This window comes from Euprymna scolopes, chromosome 13 (assembly GCF_053919585.1).
Source record: "Euprymna scolopes isolate OS-2025 chromosome 13, ASM5391958v1, whole genome shotgun sequence".
Classification (NCBI taxonomy): domain Eukaryota; kingdom Metazoa; phylum Mollusca; class Cephalopoda; order Sepiida; family Sepiolidae; genus Euprymna; species Euprymna scolopes.
This window is the reverse complement of record NC_136494.1, coordinates 29,378,811-29,385,386: the sequence shown is the minus strand read 5'-3', so window position 1 is coordinate 29,385,386 and position 6,576 is coordinate 29,378,811. Positions and strand designations below refer to the sequence as shown.

The following is a 6,576-nucleotide window of genomic DNA, read 5'->3' as shown; positions in this document are numbered from 1 at the left end:
CAAATAGGAAGCGGCATATGTATTGTTAAAATATAATTATCCACGGACACGTGTGCCTTCGTCTACGACTCATCTTTTGCTAGATTCAGCTAGTCTGATGAGTCGTACACGACGAAGCACGTGTCAGTGGATAATAATAATAATAATAATAATAATAATAATAATAATAATCTCTCTCTATATATATATACCTATATATATATATATATTTATATATATATATATAATTATTTTAAATACCTACAGACACTAGTGTTTCATATTTAGACATTATCAATACAGAAACTTACGATTGTCGCCTTTTTATATTGAAAATAACCCAAGAATTATCGTAAACTGCAACAATATTCAAATGAAATTAAACATTTATAAAGGCATAAACGTTTATCAAACGTCGATCTACAATGATCACGCGACTGGGAGGTCAAGATCCTGCACGTCAGCCAACTGAATGTTAAGAAATATGCTGCTTAAATATGCAGAAATAATTACAATTATGAGTAATTATTTCTAATTATAAAGTATTTTTTACGTTTTATGAACTGGTCATTTTAATTCCTGGAATAAATATTCTCGGCTAGGTGAGTTATATGAGCATATTTTTGTTTTGTTTTTTCTCTAAAAAAAATTTAAAAAAAAAAAAATTCCGATTCGCACCCGCCCTCAATAATTTATGAAATAAGTTAAATAGCAGAAATTTAATATAGAAAAGGAGAGAAAAAAAACATCATGACCTTTAGAAACGGATACGCTATTTATATATATACCTGTCCTTGGACGAGTATTCTATTAGTAAGTATCTATTTATTTATCTATCTACTATTATATATAAGAAACTTTGGCTGTGTGTGTTATTGTGTGTGTTTCTACACACAATAACACACACAGCCAAAGTTCCTTATATACGCACTCCTAAACGGCTGAGCCATTTTTTTTGGAAATTTCACACGGGGATACTTCATGCACCTAGCAGTGTTCTTCGTAAGCTTTTGTATCGGTATATATTCGCTAAGTATCGATAATTGAAACAATTTCAAGAATGTCTCATGTTTCTAAAGAGTATAAGTACTAAAAGATACGGTATTGACATAATATTAACCGTTTGTTTCTGCATAACAAAACGGATCTGTAAAAAAATGTGCCGAGATTTTAATATACTGGAGAGGCTGTTTTGTATGAAAAATGAATATTTGGATCTGGGAATGTAATTATACTGCTATTCTTTTATTCTTATGGTCTGTTGTTAACGTATATTGAGCTCCAAAACGAAAAGGATTGGTATACGTAAAGAGTAAAATATAATTGAAAAAAATATATTTTATCCAAAATAACATATATAGATGTGCATACATACATACATACATACATACATATATATATATATATATATATATATATATATTGCGTTGAATGAATCAGTCGATACACCGAGGAAATCTTATCGCTTGACTTTGCAAACAGTACAGGATTTAAAGTATAACTGTGTTTTGCTTGATTTGCATCGCGTTTAATCTGACTAAAATATGTGCAACGTTCATATCTTTTGAGTTGAAGAAAACACAGATGCGCAGTCGTCTCACATTCAAATATATTTGCTTTTTATTGATTTATATAAAGCGAATACTTGAAGCAATCTTTTAGAGTTCCGCATATATGATTTAATCTCACGGTTGCGTTTTTCACGAACACTTGCCGTATTTATGAATTGTAAACTTACTATGCATGCATGTTTCCAGAATGTTTTTGTACATGCATTTACAATTGTCGTAGACTCTTCAAAACTCAGTATCGTACTTGGGGGTGATTGAGCTAAATCCGGGGGTAATTGCGACAACTAAATAAGTACTCTTTAAGGTACGGTATGCTATTGTTATACATCAGTTTGTATTATTTTAAGTTCAAATGAACAGCTATAGCAGGAATTGGAATACACCCTATTACAGCCTGATTGCCAAAGTTGGTGAATTTAATAAATGCAATCTGAACGAGAGGATACTTTAGAAAAAAGATATGCAATAAAATCCTATTTAAAACTTGGAAAAAAAATCCACAGAGACGTATGGAATGCTTCAGATTGCTTTTGGACCATCCTGCATCAATCGAGCATCAGTTTTGGAGTGACATAAGATTCAAGGAAGGCAATGTGTGGATCAGGGATGATGAGAGTTGTGGGATCAGTAAGGATACATGAAGACCATGGTAAATAAAGAATTTCATGAATAAGAACCGTCGTATGTCTATAGAGATAATAAACGTACAGTTTGATGTCAGTGTGAAAATTGTACACACACTTATTCGCGAGGAATTGAAGTTTGTCCAAAGGTTGCTCAGAGAAGATCAAACTATTTGACCAAGATAGGCATCAAGAACGTTTATCAACCTCCCTATTGTCCAGACCTTGTTCCCTGTGACTTTTAGCTATTCCCTAAGATCAAGGAAACCTTAGAGGCTATCGAATTGATGCTAGGCTGTGTAAGATGTTTACTTTGATCAAAATCACCCGTTCTTTCTCGCGGTCATTATCGATTATCGATACTTATCGAAGACATTTCGACACAAAACCTAAGAAAACTGTCAGACACACAATGTACCTTTGTGTGAAATTTTATAAAAATCGATCCAGCTGTTTTCGTGTCCACAGGAAACAAGTCCATAGACACAAAATGCACAGATACACAGAGTTTCCTTCATATAATAGTACAGATGCTTAAAATCATGTTTTTTGTGTAGCAAGTGTATTAACGTTTAAGTCTAAGAAGCCTGCTAATACGAGATCATAAGATTTTGCTTGTATTTCGGGCTTTCATAAATTAAAATATGTTTAATCGTATTGTACTACCGGGCAACGCCGGACTACCAGCTCGTTTCTATATAAATGGAGACAAAAGGGAAAAAATGGATAGACAACATTTATGAATGCACGAACTTGAACATAAATCAAGCAAACACGTTGACCCAAGGTAGTAGGACGTTTATGCTGACAGAGAAAGCAGTTAATAAAAATTCTCCTACTTCTCAGTCCCAGCTGCCTGCCACGCATGCCCTGTGGTGCAGAGGTCCAGCTAAGAGCTTCCAGCTCATGCAAACCTTCTCCCATCTCTGGATAGTCCATCGCCTCTAGACTTTTTGCGGTTGGAAACTCAAGTTGAAAAAAAATTCCAGTGCGATGAGGTTTTTAGAGTGGCGTAAGTAGTACGCTTTTCCTGGCGCCACTATCTATTAATAAAAAATACTTACACGATGGTCAACACAGAGGTTACCATTTTCCGTACTGTAGACTCTATAGTGAACGTTATCCAATCGAGTAGGTTGTATTTGAATCTGGCATTACAGGTTGTCATATTACATTGTGTGTATATGAATATGACCAACTTTCCCTTTTAGTCGTCCGTTCTCTCTGATGTCCAACTAACGACTGACTAGAATCTCCCTAAATCGACATCTCATTACGTGTCTCAGACCAATAGTTGACGTAACCTCCACTTAGTTATTTGTTTATGCAAGCAAAACATCATGTTTACATCTATTTTCTATTTTCACATTCCTTTTGTAGCGATATTATTATTTGCTGTCAAGCACTTTTCCCAATATAATTGTTTGGTTTTCTAATCATAATAATCGATCCGGCGACCCGCCGTCGCCCGAATCAATTAGTAATAATAATAATAATAATAATAATAATAATATTCTGACCCTTGGTACTGCTTGCCACAGTTAACACAGATACTACGCTATGATCACAACATTACAGTTAGTCGACGCCGCTATCCAGTTCATCGCTTCACTTGTAAAGGTCATGGCCTCATTTAAAGTTAATAAACATCTCTATAGATCCTATCAAAGCTCTTCTGATGAGATGATTCGTTATTTGATTGAATTCTATTCCCCGGCTGTTGTGCTCCTCGATAATACCTGCATTAACGCTTTTTCTTTTATTTCAAAGAGAAATCTTCTGTGAACAGCTTGTGATTGAGATTACGTTCGTCCGTTCCGGCACATTAAAGCCCATCTGTCGCCCGAAAATAATTATAGCAACAATAAAAACAATACACAATCATAAATAGAAATTATGATAGATTAGAATTTCTCAAAAAAACTGATCACAAAAGTTTGAATAACGTTTCAGAGTTAACAGTTTTGTATTTTTTTTTTTGTTCCTTTTATGTATAAACGCACCTAAATGTATTATCGGGTACGTATTAAACACTTTGCCTTTATAAATGGCCACACAACCTAATTGAAGAAATTCAAAATGATTAAATCCGTTAATGAATAATAATCTTAAATGTACAATAATATATATACTAGCAGGCAGCCCGGCGTTGCCTGGTCGTATGATACGTTTAAATATGATATTTTAATGCATACAGATAACGTACGTATTATAATGGAGACAATTCTATATCGATCATTATAGTCAACCTTTATATATAGTAGTGAGATTTAAACTAAAAATATTATATATATATATATATATATATATATATATATATATGTGTGTGTGTGTGTGTGTGTGTGTGTGTGACATGGCTGCCACAAGCTAGAATCGAAACCAAAACATACAACTCTCCAACTTCATTCCTTACCCTCTGAGCCACGCCTATACTCTCTCTCTCTCTCTCTCTCTCTCTCTCTCTCTCTCTCTCTCTCTCTCTCTCTCTCTCTCTCTCTCTCTCTAGGTCAGACTACAGGTGAGACAATCAAGCAAAAAAAAACACGCTGAGCAAAATTCACTCCAATGTAGCGGAAGTGAAACTAGCCTGAGGACAATATATATACAAATATAGGCAAATTTTAGCATATTTTATTGGTTTGAAAATTATATTTTTTTTACAAATTGTCATGAATTTTTTACCATAGAAAATATAATCTTCAAAATGCTTAAAATTTCTAATATAGTTTCATCCCAAAGAATCAATATGCAATTTGGCTACGTGTATATATATATATATATATATATATATATATATATATATATATATATTGTCAACGACGAATATTGGCTGAAGAGAGCTTGATAAGGATACCTTAAACGGTCCTTATTATCGGGCTTGAAACCGACGGTACCAATGATCTGTCTCAACTAATAACTTTCTCTACACAAAATATAAAAATATAAATACGCTCTTAAAATTTGGATTTTCCTTTTAATTGAGCACTCTGCTAGTATTCTTTTTCCAAAAAAAAACTAATCATATATATATATATATATATATATATATATATATATATATATATATAACACCTTTTGGGGAAATTTTATAAGTTCCAGATCTCAGCGACTATTGATCGGAATTTAACAAATAAAGGATTGCTAGAAAGGTAATGACCTGAGTTGTATAGTAAATTATGCGACATTTGACCTTAAGGTCGCCCATTAAAGGGATCATCCATCATCCAGAGACTATTTTTGACACTGTTTTACAGCCAATAATGTTTTCATCAGTCATTTTTTTCTTAGTTTTGCATATGAATTACAAAATATTTGATATTCCTCAAAACTTGATGGAGGGGAGATTAAAATTTTCTGCTATGGTTTTAAATGATCTGAAATAACAGCAAGTAAACATTTGACTCCAAATATTTCTCATATGTTATATATCCACTCTTTTGGAAATAGAGTGCGATTATATCTCCAGTATCAAATAAGCCTTACACACTGTGTAATTTACTTTATGCAGCAAAAGAGGGAAGATATAAATGATGAGAAATATTTGGAATCAAGTCTCCCTTTATAATTTCAGATCATTAGAAACCATAGCAGCAAGTTTTAGTCTAAACTCCATCAAGACAAGAGGTTTTTTGTATATATATATATATATATATATATATATATATATATATATATATATATATGGGAATACATTAAATTATATTTATATATAAAGGCTTCCTTCAGTCTTGACAGACTATGGATACCCACTGTAAGGGTGCCTGCGCGTGAAATTTGTGTGGGAAGAGTTGCGCAATCTCCAACCACGCCTCTCCTGAGTCAACATTGTTGCATACCAGTGGCAAGTTGAGGTACAAGACGACTGGAAACAATGCCGAGATAAGCGGAGAGCACATACAGCGCCTAGAATTCCCAAATGGTCACCCATCTGGTATTAGCCAGGCTCAACGTTGCTTAACTTCGGTGATCTGACGAGAACCGGTGTGTCAACGTGATTATGCCGTATATATATATATATATATATATATATATATATATATATATATATATATATATATATATATATATATATATATATATATATATATATATATATATATATATATATATATATATATATATATATATATATATATATATATATATATATATATATATATATATATATATATATATATATATATATATATATATATATATATATATATATATATATATATATATATATATATATATATACGGCATATATATATGTATGTATATGTATATATATATATATGTATATATATATATGTATATATATATATATATATATATATATATTTTGTTTCTCCTGAATTCCCCCCACCCAAATACTTTGTGTTATATATATATATATACATATATATATATATATATATATA

At 31.9% G+C, this 6,576-nt stretch overlaps 1 pseudogene; it reads right to left on the bottom strand.

Annotated features, from left to right (window-relative positions):
• Nucleotides 1-6,064: 6,064 nt before the first annotated feature.
• On the bottom strand, nucleotides 6,065-6,181 carry LOC145292444 (5S ribosomal RNA; annotated as a pseudogene).
• Nucleotides 6,182-6,576: the final 395 nt, after the last annotated feature.